The 19024-nt window shown below is 44.9% G+C and overlaps 1 long non-coding RNA gene across 2 annotated transcripts in view; it reads left to right on the top strand.

Annotated features, from left to right (window-relative positions):
- Positions 1 to 5371: 5371 nt before the first annotated feature.
- Positions 5372 to 19024, top strand: part of LOC140707449 (uncharacterized) — a 35980-nt gene continuing 22327 nt past the window's right edge. For both annotated transcript variants that reach the window (XR_013542874.1, XR_012087532.2), the window contains exon 1: positions 5372 to 7718. This is a non-coding gene — a long non-coding RNA (uncharacterized LOC140707449). The remainder of the gene's footprint in view (positions 7719 to 19024) is intronic.

The following is a 19024-nucleotide window of genomic DNA, read 5'->3' as shown; positions in this document are numbered from 1 at the left end:
TGGAAATCAAGCCTGAGTGCTCACTGGAAGGACAGATCCTGAAGCTGAGGCTCCAGTACTTTGGCCATCTCATGAGAAGAGAAGACAGGACGGCCTGGCGTGCTCTGGTCCATGGGGTCACGAAGAGTTGGACACGACTAAATGACTAAACAACAACAACAACAAATCAGTGGAAACGGGCTTTACAGCCTAATGTTATGGTCCTTGATTCGTAAAGTTCTTTTCCCAGCTTGGTATTTGAGACAGGACCCAACCCCCTTTCCTGTTTGTTTGTTTGTTTGTTTGTTTGCTTGCTTCCATTGTTCTTTTTTGTTGATAGCTCCTCTTCCCTCTGATATTCCTCTGAGCAACACACATGGAGCATTTTTCCATGGGCTGGAGACTCCATTTCCTTCCCTCCCTTTTATCTTCTGATTGTAACTACATATGGTAACTGTTACTGCTGTTACTGAATACAATATACATGTTCTGTTTCTAGAGTGATTTTATCATACAAATTGCTAGTTTTTGTGCAAAAAAAAAAAAAAACACCTGAGGGGACTGATCTCTCCACATTTCTGTGTTGTTGTTGTTTTACCACATACACAGCTAACTAAAAGGAATAACCAAAATTTCCCCATATAGCTGAGCCCAGATAGCCAGTCTCTAGATGTCTTTCCCAGTCTGAGGGTCATGACCCCCATGGGTGTCACAAAGCATTTTCTGGGGGATCCCAGACTACTTTATATGTGATAGCCCTTGTTAAATAATTTCTTTCTTGACCTTTCAGAGCCTATATTAAAGTTAATGTCTATGTGTATGTATGAGATACAGGCCTTCGGGGGGGGGGGGAAGAAGCCTATACTTTTCTGAGAATGGATGACTTTACCCCATTAAAAATTCCTTTTTATACAAATGTGGTGGGGGTGGGTCATAGGTTACTTGGCTATTATAAAAGGGGGGTGCAACTTGAGAAAGGTTGGGAACCATAACCCTAGATCATCCTGAGTCCTGGATGGTATAGAACAGTGCGCTATAAATAGATGATCCTCCCCCATCACTCTGTAATGCAGGGGCAGTAAAAGTGTGCCCCTGGCGCCAAAGTGCCAGGCAGTTTCTGTGATCTCCAGTCCTCCAGACATTTTTCCTGTCCTCCAGACTCCTCTTCCCACCTAAAATTTCCCAACAACAAAACCTGAATATTACAGTATCACTCCTGGAGTTGCAATCCAACTTTTAAATAGGTTTCAAATTCTCATTTTTCAAAATGAGAAGTGAACTTCCAACCAATTCCAGTTTCATTCTTTGTGGCATTTAGTAGTTTGTGCACTATGCAGAAAACTGACTCCTCATCTAGTACCACTGTCTGCCTCTAGGGCTAGCAGCCTGTTTAGGGATATTCACAACAAGATTTATGTTTGACCTGATTGATTGTTGAATTGTGTACAGCAGTGGTCCCCAACCTTGGGCCTCCACATGTTCTTGGACTTCAACTCCCAGAAATCCTGGCCAGCAGAGGTGGTGGTGAAAGCTTCTGGGAGTTGTAGTCTAAGAACATCTGGAGGCCCAAGGTTGGAGACCACTGGTGTACAGTATGTTTGCACTATGCAACAATCTTCCATGATTATTTTATTCATCAGTTTTCTGTATACACAAAAATAGAAATGATTTTATAACACATATTCACAATAGAACTTTATGGACATATAAAGGTAAAGGTAAAGGTTCCCCTTGACAATTTTTGTCCAGTCGTGTTCGACTCTAGGGGGCGGTGCTCATCCCCGTATCCAAGCCACAGAGCCAGCGTTTTTGTCCGAAAACAATCTTCCGTGGTCACATGGCCAGTGCGACTCAGACACGGAACACTGTTACCTTCCCACCGAGGTGGTCCCTATTTATCTACTTGCATTTGCATGCTTTCGAACCGCTAGGTTGGCAGGAGCTGGGACAAGCGACGGGAGCTCACTCCGTCGCGTGGATTCGATCTTACGACTGCTTGGTCTTCTGACCCTGCAGCACAGGCTTCTGTGGTTTAGCCCGCAGCGCCACCACGTCCTTATGGACATATAGCACTCCAATAAAATACTCATGCCAGCAAGAAAATCCTAGGGGACTGTCCTGAACTAACCATAACATTCTTGCCATGACAATTAAACACTTCCGTATTTGGTTTCTTTTCATTCTTCTACAGCAATAGAGTTACAAAAGTATAGGAAAAAAACAGCAGGATGTTTATTGCCTCTGTTAGCAAAAAATACATCAACTCCCAGCCATCTAAAAATCCAACAGATAGGAATAGTTCTTGTAGGTTTTTCGGGCTGTTTGGACAAAAACCTACAACAACTATCGGGTCCGGCTGTGAAAGCCTTCGAAAATACAGGAATAATTCTGTTTACAGAAAATACACACAATGGAGAATAAAGAGCAGTTTGCTTTTCCAAATGTGTCATAACATATCCAAAAAGCTGACAAGTCAAGCTGACAATTACCTTCAAACAATAATAATTAAGAGGGACAAAACGAGGATTTCTTATTGCTTACAACTAGTGAAGATTGCACACTGCAAACAGAAAACACTTTTCCAAAGTAATCTCATAAGTACAAATAAAGTTATTTTTAACATAAAAGCTAGAATACTGTGAGACCCATGTTTACTTTTGTGGAGCTGAACACAGAATACTCATTAATAACCATGGAAATAAGGTATCATTTATTCAAAAGCTATAATTTAAAGTAACCACGTTAGATTCAGTCACTCTAATGAAGCAGTGATACCTCCTACATGCTTTATACAACTTCTACTAAAATGTCTTGTGATAGCACTTAATGGCTCTAAAGGACCGTTCTTACTCTTAACAAGTGATGGGGGAGGGGGCACCACAATATGTCAGCAATAGTATATGGTGTCTTTCTTGGTCTTTGTAGGCAAGTACTTCATTCTTCATTTCTATAACTTCTGAATATTCAAATATTAAATTTATTCCTGGTTCTAAAGATATTTCTTACATTGCAGAGGGCACATGTTGGACTTTGTGTGTGTCTGCCTCAAAATCATGTTAGTGTTGTCAACTATCTACAGTACATGTTTATGCAAAACAGACTATTTCCAATGTGTTGGAAATAGTCTGGGAAGGAAGGAGTGGGTTAGAATAAGTGGTCTTCAGGTACCTATGCTTTTGCAAGTGATGGACTCTCTAATGCAGCAGTGCAACACACATTTTGCATGCAGACAGTCTCTAGTACAGTCTGTTGCATATTTAGTTAAGAATGTATTTATTTATTTATTTTATTTATATCCCGCCTATCTGGTCGGGTCAGGACCACTCTAGGCGGTCTAGATCAGAGATAGCCGGGATGTGAAAAGTTTTTGCCTGAGAATCTGAAAATCTATTGCCAACCACAGTAGATAATGCAGGTCTAGATTGCCATATAGTCTGCCATGGTATAAGGCAGGTGCATAGCATTCCTTCATGCCATTTTCTTGGCACTTCAGAAGAGTTTGTTCAACTATAATAGAAAGAGCATCATTAATTTCACACAGTACTTTCAATGCTAAGAATTTTCCAAACAAATCAGTTTAGTTCCTGCCAATGGTATGGACAACAGCCAGCATCCATAGAATGGTTATGTGTACTTCTTAATTTCTTGCTGAAACCAACACATTTAAGTGCATCTCACAGTGTAACTGTGTTAACCTGTGTATGTCTAACTGATATACTCAGTTTATCTGCCCAAAATTTTAACTGACCACTAGAGTAAAAAAAATTCATAAATTATTCGGGTAATGATGGGGTAGAAAAGACCATCTGGCTCCAGCAGGAAAACTCTTTAAAAGACCCAAATATACAAAAATAAAAGTGAAATTAAACATATTATACAAAGGAAAAACAAACAAAACAAGACAACCACCCAAAACTCCACTTAATTAGCCAATCACTTTTTAAATGTACTGTAAAAAGCTGCAAACCCAGTGAGGGGAAAAAAACGAGGGAGGGAAAAAGCAGGAGCTAAAAATGAACTCCCCTCGTGCTGATCTAATGACTATTTAAAAAGGAGGATGAAGCGCACCCCCTCTGATAAAGCTGCAGCTCTAAGCACAGTGAACAGAGAGCAGGTGAAGTCTGTAGGAGTGACTGACTCTTTTCATACTGCAGTCCTATAGAAACCCTCTCAGAAGGAAGCCCCACTGAGTACAATGGGACTTTTACTGTACAGTATTTCCTGGTGGTGGTGGGGAATTGTAGCCTACCCCTGGTACGACCTGCAGTTCCCAACGGACGCCCATTTAGGCTGGCTTTTCCGGGGGTGTTAATGGTTGGGGGGGGGGCTGCAATATCCTTCCTTCCCGCCTCTCGCAGGAGAAAAGGAGCTTGCCGGGCTGGGATGGTGAAAAGGGTCCGAGAGGGAAGAGGTCTGCCAGCGCCCACCCTGTCCGCCTCCCTCTCGCCTCGAAAATACGCAGCCGCCCCCTGAAGGCTTCCTATGCATTTAGGCTTCACCAGCTTTTGCCAAATGCCCGAGGAAAGTCCGCGCTGCTGCGCCTCCGATCCTGGACGAGACGCGTTTCCAAGGCAGTAACTTCTGTGATGACCAAACTATCCCAGCCACCCACCCACCCACCCTCACCCTGCGAGCTTCCCAGTCTGGCAAAAAAGTCAGATCTGTTTCGGAGATGAGGGGGCTCTCCTTCCTTGCCACGAGAAGGGGACCTGGACCCAGACCTTCTCTCTCCGCCGCTGCCGCCCCACAACCAGGACTTCGTTTTTGGAAATGTGGAAAAGGGAGCCCAGGCATTGCAGGCTGGCGACCCGCGCAAGTTTGAGGCGCTTTCTCCAAACTCCCACTAATCCTACGAGAGACCCTTTCCTTCTCTCCCCCCTCCCCCCCACCCCATGAACACAGCCAAAAAAGAGAGAGAGAGATTGAGCCCTGACAGGGCGGACGGGGCCAAAGCGGCCACCCCTGAGGGGAAGAGGCGGCGCGAAGTCTCCCCCTCCGGGTGGCGGTTTTTGGCGGGAAAACGGCACGGCGGATGGGGACTGACTGAGGGAACTGAGACCAGGAGGGCAGGCGGGGGGGGGAAGGAAGCGCCCGCGAGACGCGGGAAAGGCTGAGAAAGCCCCACATACACACAGGCAGTTAGGTACTTGCCCAAGTCGGGACGAGGAGGCTGTCCGGGCGGTCCCGCTGCGCCGGAGGAAATGGCTTCCCCGCCACCTCCATGTCCTCCCATGCAGCGCGATGAGTCCTTGCTGAATGGCGAGCAAGCGGGGGCCGGGCATCTAATCCCCCATAACACTCGCCCGCAGCAGGCAGGCAGAAGCCGCCGCCGCCGCCTCCACGACTCCGAAAGAGAGCAGACGCCGCGGCAAAGCTCGCCGGAAAGGAGCTCCCGGTGGCTGGTTGATGGAGCCGAGGGGGCAACGGTGCCCGTGGCGGCGGCGGGCGCTTTCCTCTTCAGCCCGGCTCCTCTTCTCTTTCCAAGCTAAGTGAAGAAAAGGGACAGAGAGCAGGGGACGGTGGGCAGCCTTGGCCCCAGCTGAGGGTTGCCTTGCCCGGAGACGGGAGGGATGGCGGTCAATCCGCACAAGGAAGGCGGGATGGAAGCTGAGGGACTGCGCTCCCCGCTATTTAACTTCAGCGCTCTCTTTCGCTGTCCCCCTTCGGGAGGACGCGGCGGCTCACTCCTTTTTCTCGCCAGATCCTGGCAACGGGCTCGCTCGCTCGCTCGCTCCTGAGGGTGGGGTGGAGGCTGTGTATCTGCAAAAAAACACACGCAGCTCCCCCGGGCAGACCCGAACTTGGGCGTCGTTCTAATTCCCCTCCTCTTCACGGAACACCCACGGTACCCGCGAGACATAATTGCGCCGAGTCAAAGCAAAATGCCCACAACGTGGCCTGATGAGTGAAGTTGCTAGCCCCTCTTGTTTTGCACCCCGAAATTCAAAGTGCATGCTATTTCTTCTCCCCCCCCCCCCGACCCAATGCCTCATGCAAAATATTTCATCCTTAGGTTTCTCAGTTACTTAAGCGTTAGGGAACATAGGAAGGGAAAAAACAGGCTGTGGAAATAGAATAAGAAATAATCTTTATTTCGTATAATATTGTGACTTGGTTTTAAAACTTTCAGGTAAAAAAAATACTCATGAGGTAAATGGTTGTTGTGGGTTTTTCGGGCTCTTTGGCTGTGTTCTGAAGGTTGTTCGTCCTAATGTTTCGCCAGTCTCTGTGACCGGCATCTTCAGAGGACAGCACTCTGCTCTGGAAAAGATTTTCTCTTTGAAGAAAAGTTGAAATGTAAGAGAAAATTGCGTTTGAGTTCTTGCTTCATATGCACAACAGTTTTGTGTTGTCAAGTCCAAACCATGTTATAGTGATCCTATCAGAGGTTTCAAGGTGTGGTATTTAAGGAGTAATTTTACCAGTTTCACATTCCCCCAGTGAGTTTCCATGACCAAGCTGGGATTCAAACCCTTGTTTCCAGAGTCCTCGTCTGTCACCCTATGCCCTACAGTACAGCACACTGGGTACTCTCAGTGAGAAGCAGGCATGAGTTTGTGCATCTCACTTGATGAGCACAACAAAATGAGTGAAAATAGCCATTCCAAATAGAACATGAAAGAACTCCTCTGTCATATACTGCAACACTGCAGGTTGCAGGCAGTTTCTCAATCAGCACTACACACAAGGCAAAGAAAATTTATTTATTGATTTGATTTATATGCTGCCCACACAATATATAAAAACTGCCAAAAGGAATGGGAAGTGACCACTGCTTAAAGGAGTGACAACTCTTAAAGGAGTGACAACTCTTAAAGGAGTGACCAGTTCTTAAAAGGGTCACCATAACTCTGAGTTGACTTGACTGTGATGATGATTTTAAAGCATAGACTGATATTCTGAAAATAGTTGGTGCATTCTAGTAGCCAGCAGATATTTGCAACATGATCTCAAGTGCTTCTTCCTTTTCAGAATCCATCTTGTACATCAGGCATTTCTCGTGGCACATACAATAAAAATCTTTGTTGCAGCACTTTATACCTAAACCACTGAGCTATTTAGCCAGCGAAAAATAGTGGCGTATTAAAAGCACACCCCTGAGTCTGCTTCTTTGTTTGTGTTTTGTGCTGTCAAATTGGAGCCAACTTAAAGTAACCCTAAAAGGACTTTCAAGGTGAGATATTTAAGGAGCAGTTTCACCAGTCCCACTTCCCCCAATGAGTTTCCATGGCCAAATGGAGATTCAGATCCTGTTCTCCAAATCCTACTCCATCGCTCCAACCACTACACCATACTTCTTTTCATACCAAAAGAAAAGAAATTCTGAAGAATGGGGGTCAACAACGAGGTGCAGTAAGAACGATTGGACTGAATTTGAAAGGAAAGATCACAGAAGAAGAGAAGGAAAGAGCAAACTGAGTTAATGTCTGGGCAGCAGGAAGGCAAAACTCCATGATGGAGGGGTGTTTCTCTGGGTTTGTCTGGGGACACCCAGAAACCCGGATACGGCCAATCCCCATTCTATTTAAGGGTTAAATGCATTGAGTTGTGATTCCTAGAAGGGACATGGTGAGTCCTCCCTAGTACTGTCCTCCACAAAGAAAGTCCCTTCCTGTCCCTTTTCCCACCACCACCACCACCCTTAAATCCTCCCGTGGGAAGTAGGACTTCAGCTCCTACGAGAGGAGCCTGGGCTGGGTCTCTCCCTTTCCGGATGAGATGGGCCTTGAAGTGTGAAGGTGAGTGAGCCTCTCGGGGTTGCGGGGTAATTAGAGGACCCTCAACACCCAGCCCTACCTAATTGGCCGCGCCTCCTTGATTAGGCCAGAGATGGTGAGATATGCTGGTATTTCTGGCTGTCCGAAAATGTTTTCTTTATTTATTTTTTATTTAATCTAAGTGAGAGCGATAGTCTGGCAGAAGTGAAAATAATAATTTCCCCCTGCCCCTCCCTTTGCAAAAGAGCAGGGGAAATGTTCAATTTTCTGATGTCCTGAAGTGGCTTCTTTATTAAGCCAGTTCACAATACCTGAAATTGACAGTGGAAAGAACTGAACTAAATAGGGTTGCTTGAGGTCAGTATGCCAATTGAATGTGAGGATCGCACAGAATGACATATTCCTGCTCACAACCTCAGACCTCATCAGCCTGTTACCAAAAGGCCAGAGGAGTTGCAGCTTCAGAAATAATTCTTTTGAATATGTCTACAGTACATGCTCTAGAGGGTATTATGTAGGCATGCTTGTGAATTACCTGGATAGTACCTAATAGTGATTCAGATCCACAGAATAATCCCATCTCACAAGCATCCAAAGCCACTATTTTAGTGCTCTGTTCTGTAATCTTGGATAGATAGAACTCTCTTGGTGACAGCAAGTTTTTAATAATAGAACCTAGCCCTTGAAAAGGGTAAGTTAATAACATGAATGTGTGCATCTGAGCATGCCTTTTACTGTCACGAGGAAATTCCATTCCCCACCACCACCAATAGCATCAGGGTGTAAGTGAATATTTAGGTAGGTATTTGATGGTGTTTTCTTTTTTTAAAAAAAATCAATTTTAGCAAATTTATTATTGATAGTACAAATATTATGGACCAAGTTAAGAGCTACGTAGGTCCTCTCTTCCAGTGCAGAATGTCCATTTAGCTGTTCTGTGTATGACTGGCATTTTATTTTAAGGGAAAAGCACTCACTGCAGGCTGTGATCAGGAACAGAAGGACAAATGGGGGAAAGATGTCATCATTCACTCAAAACTAACCTGCGGTGTTTTGTTTTTTTCTCCTGTGAAGAGGAAGCTACAGATTCCCATCTCTTTACAGCAGAAGTGGGCACCTTTTGACCTCCCAGATGTTGTTGGACTGTAGCTGCAGTCCTCTTTCATCCACAGCTATGCTGGCTATGGCTGTTGGGAGCTACAATCGAACCGCACTAGGAGAGTCTCTACTTTCTTACTTCTGCCTTAGACAGGACAAACCAGTTGTAGAAACTGGCTTGGGGAATACAGTATTCTCCTTTACTAGCTGGTCTTCTGTTTTCTGGGAGTCCACGGTATATGTTACAAATACAGGGAATTCCTTAAGTGCTGAAAATACATACGTGTGTGTCCCACCCAGAGCACAAATATTATACAATTCCCACAATTTGTTCTGGTTTTATATGATTGGTCTGCGCCATCTGTTTTTAGAGTTATTGTTGTTGCTTTTAATGTTTTTATCTTTATTTTTGTTATTGTAACCACCCAGAGGGAGCAGGATGCAAATTAATTTAAATAAATAAATAAATTTGTTTTATGATTGGTCCTCAGGTGGTAAGCACATGTTCAGTCACAAAGGTCTGCTTAAATTCTGACTGCGCAACCATCAGATTTAACTTTCTAATGATGGGCTGTCTAATGTACAAGTGCCAACTTTCTATAGCTGCCTAGAGAGGAATTCAGATGTAAATGTGTGCATTGTATGGTTCGGAGTTGGGGATTTAAAAAAAAATTGAGGGGTGGTACATCAGTTAAGGATTTTAATACAATATCAACTCATAGAACATAATAGAACTTTGGATTTCATTGACCAGAATTCTATTACTATTTACATTTAGTAATGCAAGTCTTGGTGGCAAATTGGTGCTCATTTATAAGGTGCTTAGTCTGTTCCTAGAAGCATATCCTGTCAGGTGATCAGGCACATGCCTAGGAAAACAACCAGAACCGCGTTAATGATTGAGCATTTGCCACCATGACAATATTATTTCCCCTATGCAGCTATAAATTGGACCATGTACAAGCAGTTCAGCCCATCCTTTCAACATAAAACCACCATTTCTCTGTTTTTACTTTTTCCTAGTGGTGGATCTGTAGTTTTCCCCAGAATCAACCTTAGAGGTGAGCAGCTACCCAGGGAAGAATGCCAAGCTGAGCTGAAGGAGTTGTATAAGTGGACTGAATTGAATTAAGCAGGTGTCAAGCTGAGCTTAATCGTTGTGGTTGCTTGGCTGATTTTAGTATGTCTGTAGGGAGCTTTGAAAGCTGCTTATACCACATACAATCATAGAATTGTAGAGCAGGAAGGGACCACAAAGCTCATCAAGTCCAGCCTTCAGCTGAAAAAGGAAATTCACAGCTAAACATCTCTGACCAATGGTTATCTAACCTTTGTTTAACAATGTCCAATGAAGAAATGTCTACAGTACCATCCTGCAAAAAGTCCATTCCATTGTTGATCAGCTGTTACTATTACAAAGCTTTTCCTTTGCTTAAGCACAAATGCTTTAATTTGGCTTTCCTACTTATTTACTCACATTTTGGACATAAACTTCATTGGGATGCTAGAACTGAAGTAGGAGTAGGAGTGCACTGAAAGCACAACAGCAAATAGGAGATAGCTTATCCTGGACCTTTCTCACAGATGTTCATAGTGAAAAGCCTTCATGTAGCAGGTTTGTCACAATATTGTATTTTGCAGTCCTTCATAAGCATGCAATGTGGTAACACTGCAAAGTTGCAGAGCTTTCCAGAGGTGCAATAAGCACAATTTGTCTTAAGCCCAGTAGGTCAGCTGTGAATAAAGAAGTACAGAATCATGGTGGTATGTCCATTCTTTCCAATGTCCTTTCAGAGCAGACAATAAAATGGAAGCATGGAAAGAGTAGAGCAGAATGATTATTTTGTTCTAAGCATACATTAAGATAATTCTAAACATATTCTGTTTAGGTGCCGTTTCTCATCACCAGAGGAGCTTGGCACAAATTCATTTCATTACTTCTAGCTGACCTTTCCATTGAGACAAAATGGACACTGTTACTGTTTTAACTCCAGCTTCAGTTTACACTACTGTATAAAGAATCTCTCTGGGATCACACTCCCCTACTTCTGTTTAATGATATGACAGCAGACAAACAAAACTTTTTTCTGGGAAACATACTAAGAATGTTTATATGCATGTACATACATGCCTACATACTTTTGTTTGTGTTTGTACTTAATGGAGAAGAAAATCCGTCAGGGAGTCACAATATGTGCATCTATATCCATAATACAGTTATAGTGCACACTTCTAAAATCAATGTCAACATTTCAATTTTCATCTGTAACAAATGAACACCATGTGGCACTTGTTACACCATGAGTGTAGATCTTTCTCTTCAACAATGTGATTGTGAGAAACCCCTGTGCACATCTCTTCTGGAGAACAGACTCAGAGTGCAAATGCTAAAATCTCATTGCTCCTGCTCCTTTCTACAAAAGGAAAGCTAGTGCCCGGTGAAACATGAGACAGAATGTCTGAGAAGTTATTCTGAAAGTTGAGATAATGAGCAAGAAGCGTGTCACATTCCCACATCTGAGCAAGAAGAAGAAAATAAACCACACAGAAGGTTTTCACAAGGGCAAGCACCTCAGAAAAAATTATCTGTATTTTGAGATTTACTTGATACAGTGGTGCCTCGCGTAGCGATCGCTCTGTTGAGCGATGAATTCGCATAGCGAGGGGGTCCGGGCCATCGCTGGAGCGTTCGCTCAGCGATGGCCCCTATGGCGTTTTTTCGCTGTGCGACGATCGCTAAGCGATTCGCTTAGCGATTTTCGCACAACGAAGCGGGGGAAACAGCTGATCGGCGGTTCCAAAATGGCCGCTGCAACTTTTCCCGCCGCGCCCTTGCTTTGCGAGGGCCCGAAAATGGCCGCCCCTATGGAGAAGCTTCGCTCAACGGTAAGTTTAGGGCCCATTGGAACGCATTAAACCAAGTTTAATGCGTTTTAATGGGGTTTTTTTTTGTTCCACTGAGTGATGTTTCTCATAGCGATAGTTAATCCGGAACGGATTAACCTCGCTATGCGAGGCACCACTGTACTTATGTTGTGAATTAGAGGCCTAGAAACCTCTAATTCAAATTTGTTTTATAGGAAACAGTATCTAAAACCATGAAACTGTCCAGGAGTTAGTATATGAGCGAGGAATCTGCATCTTGTTATTTTAAGCAAGGTTGGGAATTCCAGTGTTTTTGAATACTACAGTGGTGCCTCATATAACGAGTGCCCTGGTTAACGATGAATCCGCATAGCGATGGCAAAAAAGCAATTGCTTTTGCGATTGCATTGCGATGTTGCCTATGGGGAAAATCGCTTTGCGATGTTTTCCCCATAGGCCCCATTTTCTCCCAGCTGAGCGGCGGGAGCCTCCAAAGGACCACTCCTGCTGCTCAGCTGGGGGGAAATGACGGCAGTAGCCTCGGAAGGACCCTTCCGAAGGGTCGTTCCAAGGCCACTGCCGGGATTCCCCTTCGGAGGGGGCAGTTTCCCCTAGCTGAGCGGGAGCCCCGCCACTCAGCTGGGGGAAAATGCCGGCGGTAGCCTCGGAAGGACCCTTCCGAAGGGTCGTTCCAAGGCCACCGCCGGGATTCCCCTTCGGAGGGGGCATTTTCCCCGAGCTGAGCGGAAGCCCCACCGCTCAGCTGGGGGGAAAAGCCGGCGGTAGCCTCGGAAGGACCCTTCCGACGGGTCCTTCCGAGGCCACCGCCGGGATTCCCCTTCGGATGCCTGAAAGGCATCCGGACCCCTGCCGCCGCTGCCGCTTGGATCCGCCCCACGGCCGGCTACCCCCGCCATGGTCAGACTCTCAGGAGTCCGACCATGGATGGGGTAGCCGGCCGCGACGCGGATCCAAGTGGCGGCGGCGGCAGGGGTCCGGATGCCTTTCAGGCATCCGGGGCTTGGATCCGCCGGCCGGCCGGTTCCCCTTCCATGGTCAGACTCTCAGGAGTCTGGCCATGGATGGGGTAACCGGCCAGGTGGCGGATCCAAGCTCCTACCACCGCCACTGCTGCTTGGATCCGCCCCCCCGGCCCGTTCCCCTTCCATGGTTCGCTTGGATCCAACCATGGAAGGGGAACGGGCCGGGGGGGCGGATCCAAGCGGCGGTGGCGGTGGTAGGAGCTTGGATCCGCCACCTGGCCGGTTACCCCATCCATGGCCGGACTCCTGAGAGTCCGACCATGGAAGGGGAACCGGCCGGCCGGCGGATCCAAGCCCCGGATGCCTTAAAGGCATCCGGACCCCTGCTGCCGCCGCCACTTGGATCCGTGCCGCAGCCGGCTACCCCATCCATGGTCGGACTCCTGAGAGTCCGACCATGGAAGGGGAACCGGCCGGGGGCCGGATCCAAGCGGCAGCAGCGGCGGTAGGGGCTTGAATCCGGCCCCCGGCCGGTTACTCCATCCATGGCCGGACTCCTGAGAGTCCGACCATGGAAGGGGAAGCCGGCCGGGGGCCGGATCCCGGCCGCCCTCCTCCCAACCCTTCACCCCCTTCTCCGCCACCACTGCTGGGCTTTGGAAGCGGCTTCCGAAACCCAGCAGCAGTGGCGGAGATGAGGGTGAGGGGTGGGTCGGGCAGAGGCGGGAGGAGGGGGAAGGCTCCGCCGCCGCCGCCCGGACGCGCTGGCCAGCGCGTCCGAGAGGCCTCGGGGAAGGCTTCTCCACCGCCTCTCAGATGTGCTGACCGGTCACGGGGCAGCTCCAAGTGGCGGCGGCGGGGGCAGGGGGGTTCCGGATGACTTCCAGTGCTTCGCCTGGAAGCCATCCGGACACCCCCTACCCTGTCCCCGCCGCCGCTGAGAGCCTTCCGAGCTTTCAAAGGGCTTTCTCCAATGTGTGGGGGGGGAAGCCCTTTGAGAGCTCGGAAGGCAAATGTCGGCGGTCGGCGGTGGCTTTGGGGTCCTTCCAAAGCCACCGCCGACTGCCGACATTTTCCCCCAGCTGAGCGGCGGGGCTTTGAAGCCCCCGCCACTCAGCTGGGGGAAAATGCCAAAGGCCCCATTTTCGGTCAGCTGGTCGGCGGTTCCAAAATGGCCGACCCGCTGTGCTGTCTCGTTTTAGAGGCACCAAAATGGCCGCCCCTATGGAGGAACATCGCTGAACGGTGAATTTATCCCCCATAGGAACGCATTAAACAAAGTTTAATGCGTTCCTATGGGTTTTTCCGTTCCGTTTAGCGATGTTTCCGCATAGCGACGATTAATCCGGAACGGATTAACATCGCTATGCGAGGCACCACTGTAGTTTCTACTAGCCTATCCAATAGTAAGGCATGGTAAGAGTAGCAAACGATCAACATTTGGAAGGAAAATGTTCTTTAAAACAGTGGTGGGCTGTTGGTAGAACTAGATAGACCTATCACTTATTGTGCCAAATACTGTATGCGCTTCATTGTATTTAAAAGGCTGGTTGTAGATTTGATGCTAGAAGTATCTATTTGAGACATACAAAACTGAGAGTTCTAGTCAAAGTATCTTCCTATTATGATTATGGATGACTTCAGTATATCATCGTATTCACTTTTATTACATGTGACTATCCAAGCTTGTTACAGAATCTCTTGTCTCAGAATTGAACTGTATTTTTATAGATTCATATCCTGAAGGTGAGCAGATATGGTATTCTTTTTCCAAACTTCCATGCTTCTGCTGCCCTTCAACATTTTTGTTTCTGCTGTTTAATCAGCACTTCCATAATCTATACAATTAAAATGGGGAAATGTCAATAAAATTTACAAAGAAAAAATAGAGGTCATATTAAATTCTGTTATAAAATAAAAGCGCCCAATGGAAAATGTCTTGGAGATAAGTAGGACAGTAATTAATTTTCAGGACGTTTCCACGTGTCTATACCATTTATTTTTTAATTTAAAAACCTCTCAACAGTTGGCCAGAACAAATGAGAATACGTACTGCATATGTATCTGTGTCCATATACGCAAACACACAATCTTATCTAAATGTATCATTTTTAATTATAATGTTAATATTGTTCAGTAAAAATTGGTTAACACTTCTTACATTGTCTAGAAGCTTCTGAGATTTACCGTATCCAGATGTTAAGTTTCACTGAACTGCAGTCTCTATATTCAACCATGTTGGGGGGGATATATGCACAGGGAACCTGGAGGAGATAATTTTGCAGCAAAACTTCCTAGTTGTGTGGGTTTGTTGTGATTAGCAATAAAGAAGTTCAGAACTACTTTGAAATATTAGTTCAAAATTTTGAAATCTTTCAAGAGAAAAAAAATCACATGGAAAGCCTGCATTAATTATTTTGTTTAATCTAATTACATATGTAAGATGTGTAATATAAATCCTACTGGTGTTTGTATAAGGTTTGTGTAATTTACCATATCTAACTGCAGCTAATTGACAAGGTGCTGAGATGCATTTTGCTTACCCTGGCACTTCACCGTTTAACCTCGATTCAGCCATGGGCAAGATACACTGACCTTAACTGAACACCAGCAAGATTCTGGCCATAGTCAATACTGGACACAAAAGCTCCAAAATCTGACTTTTGGAGGAAGATTGGGCAGGTATTATCTGCACTTTAAAAAAAAGTGACTTCCATTAAATGGTGCTAAGATAATTTCATTAGCTAAAAAAAAGGAAATGTGCATTTTACGCCACATAGCAGATTCTGAGAAAATTCTCATGTGTAGGGGGTATGTATAGTTGGAGGCATCCTGGGTTAAGATGCTATTTTATTAAGCCTGTCCTTCAACATTAATAACTAAAGCATACAGTGGGGTCTCGACTTACAAACTTAATCCGTATTGGAAGGCAGTTCTCAGGTCAAAAAGTTCTTAAGTCGAATCTGCATTTCCCATAGGAATGCATTGAAAACCATTTAATCCGTATCTGCTCTTTTTGACCATAGAAACTAATGGGAAGCTGCTTTTCCGCCTTCTGCCACTAGAGGGGGATATTTTTTCTTTTTTCCTTTTAACCTAAGATGACTTAGCTTTTAAAAAAAGGGGAAAAAAAGAGTTCGTAACTCGAATCTAAGTTCGTAAGTCGAGTCCATATATTCCTATGAGAGCGGTTCGTAAGTCGAAACGTTCGTATGTCGAGCCGTTCGTAAGTCGAGACCCCACTGTATTTGTTGCCTCCAATTACCTTTTGTTCCTTCTTTGGGGGCCTAAAAGTACAAAATACTGACTTTCAGTTGATTTACCTTTCTCCTTTTAATCTATTTGTTTAATATACTGTATATAATTCTCATTTATACCCTACATTTTGTGAGTGGCTTTGTTGGAAACGGAAGAATATGTACCGAAACTTAAAAATCAAATTGGATCATGCACCATAGGAAGAGGGAGCAGGGAACAAGTATTCTAAACCTCTCTGAGCTCTTCATTCTTGCTGCCAAATGATCTGCTGTTTTCCCCTCTGCTTCCACTAGAACAGCCTTTTAACCTTCATGACTTTTGGATGAGCATAAGTGGTGGAAGAGCAGAGGAGCGGGTGCAGTAACAGGTTGTCCACCACTTTTGCCAGTCTGCACCAGCTAGGATAGATGGGGGAGAGGGAGACCAATCTTTTGTCATCCTCCATAGGCCATTGTTACAGTGGGAGGGTTGTGTGAATTAGGTACTCCAGTTCCAGGCTGATATGATGGGAAATGGTGGGTCTAAGGGAGAAATGAATGATACAGCCATACAGTATTTATTCAATACTGTTCTGGCTTGACCCAGCCCCTCCCCCCAGAACACCCTCTTTGGGAGCTTGCTGCCTACTCCAGCTAAAAAATAAAAAGACTTGTATGCATTCAAAAAAGGAATTTAAAAAACCAAAAAAGAGACTTTTTAGTGAAGCACAACATTTTAGAACATTCTTGGTCAATTGCATAACATCATGTCTGCTGTAGCAACAGAGGAAGGATGTCAGCAGGTAAAGAAAGCAATGTGAATTGTTATGACTGGTGTGTCTTTTGATATAATTGCAAGGATTTCAGACCGCAATATTGGCAGGAAAAAAAATTATATTTATTTAATTTTGAAGAGTTGCACGTCACCCTTAAGAATGTTTCCACAGCAGTTAACAAAGCAGGGTAAGGGTGCAACTACAGTGCAGTTTACTCATGGTCTCTGCCAGAGTTGACACAAAGTCAATGTCTTTTTCATTGGCTGCTTGAAGAGTAAGCCCTATCTTTTTTTCAAGTACATTTGTTGCTTTTTGTTCAGACAGCAAGGGGTAGGGTTCTGTTTTTGTGTGTGTGTGTCCTTGTATATTTTTTTGGTAGTGATTTGGCTTGCATTACTTTTTTCTGGGTTCTGGCATGTCTGACATTCCACCTACTGTATATCAGCCTAAAGGGGCAGTTCTAGGTGACGCTGATGGTTAGGCACCTTTGAAAAAAAAGGCAAGTGAAATAGTGCTGAATTAATATAACAACTTGTGGAACTGCGGTGCTTATCTGTTGTAACACTAAATACGGAAAGCATAATTTTAAAAACCATTTGAAAGAGAGTCAAGAGGCACTCAAGGGGGGGGGATGTTCCTATTATGCTGGCATACGACACCCTGCTGAAGAGCATGAAAGTACTGTGGGAATACTCCCTTCAAGTGAGTGCTTCTTGTCTCTCCAAATATTTTTATTATGCTTTTCCAATTTAGTACTATGTTGGATAAGCACTCCAGTTTCACAAGTTGCTATATCAATTCAACATTATGTCACTTCCCAGGTTTTTTTAAGAGACAGGAAAAGAGGGCAGTGTTAGTGACAGAGGATGATGGGTGTCCTATGATTCCCATGAGAATTGTAGTGAGGTGTGGTGTGGCCTTTTGCCCCCAAAATTGCTTAGGATAGTTAAAACTTCTGTGTGAATGACAAAAAATAAACTAACTTTGAATCCACCCAAATCAACCCAAAACAGCCTCCTTGTCCAGATGCATCCTAAAATATGAAAATCAAAATAAAATACTGGTATAAATTCAATTGGAAGTCCCAAGTAGAATAGACCGGTTGAATTAATTGCTGAATCATATACTTGAGTGAGGACTACCCAGTAGATTCAGGTCATCAGAAGTTATAAAATCATTTACAAAATAATACATCTAAATGTCTGGGGAAATTGAAAACAGGTGGTGCCAAAGACAGAATAATGTGACAGGAGACTATGGAAAATTTTAGTAGATGAAAGGTTATAAATAATTTGCCACATACTGTCAGCTGAGAACAAACTGGCTGTAGTTCTGCCTTAGTTACTTACACTTACATATGAAGTACAAGTGCAACATATAGCTTTGCAGCAATATGTGCGCTTCAGAGAGAAACCTGTTGTGACTACTCCACATGACAGCCTACTTATGTTTCCTTCTTTGTTCCTGGAGTTTTAGCCAGCCCAGTGCTTCGCATACATGGCTTGGGATTTGGATCTCTCTCTCTCTCTCTCTCTCTCTCTCTCTCACCATCCATCCATCCATCCATCCATCCATCCATCCATCCATCCATCCATCCATCCATCCATCCATCCATTCTTCCCTCAAGGAACTCAGGGCAGTGCACATGGCACTCCTCCTTCTCCTTTATCCTCACTACAAACCTTATGAGGTAGTTCAGGGCAAGAGGGTGTAGCCCAGTGGGGATTTGAATTGGTTTTTCCAAGTTCTCCTCCAACTTCTGCTATGTACTGTATGCATCGCATCCCATGTATAGAGGTAATTTTAAATTTCAATGTAAGAGTCTTACAGTATATCAGTCCACAATACAATTTCACTCAAGTACATTTTTATGACAGATGGGGAGGCTAGTCAAAGACCCAGTAAGGGAAGTTGAGTAGATCAGGTTTGATCCAACTGAGCTTGGCAGGATATGTGGTGAATCATCAAGCCTGGTCGATCCATCAGTGAAAGAAGATTACAGTTCTCTACAAAAGTGCTATCTTTTTCACCAGAAGACTAGTCTACCCAGGTGCAGGATGTGAGATTTTATATCTGGTGTTGGGTCAGAGAGACAGAGCAGTGGCCCTGGTGTACTGCCCTTCCTATAGGCCTATGGTTCCCAGCTTTGGGTCCCCAGATGTTCCTGGACCACAACTAACAGAAATCCTGTCCAGCCCAGCTAGTGGTGAAGACTTCTGGTAGTTCTAGTCCAAGAATATCTGGATACCCCAGGTTGGGAACCACTGCTATAGGCAACGATTTTCTTGGCTGAATTAGCATAGAATGTTCCTCTGTGGTATTGAAGAACTCTGGGAGAAAGAGCATGTTAATGACATCTTTGTTGGTCT

Source organism: Pogona vitticeps, chromosome 1, assembly GCF_051106095.1.
Source record: "Pogona vitticeps strain Pit_001003342236 chromosome 1, PviZW2.1, whole genome shotgun sequence".
Classification (NCBI taxonomy): domain Eukaryota; kingdom Metazoa; phylum Chordata; class Lepidosauria; order Squamata; family Agamidae; genus Pogona; species Pogona vitticeps.
The sequence above is the reverse complement of the archived record's forward strand: the minus strand, read 5'-3'. Positions and strand labels throughout refer to the sequence as shown.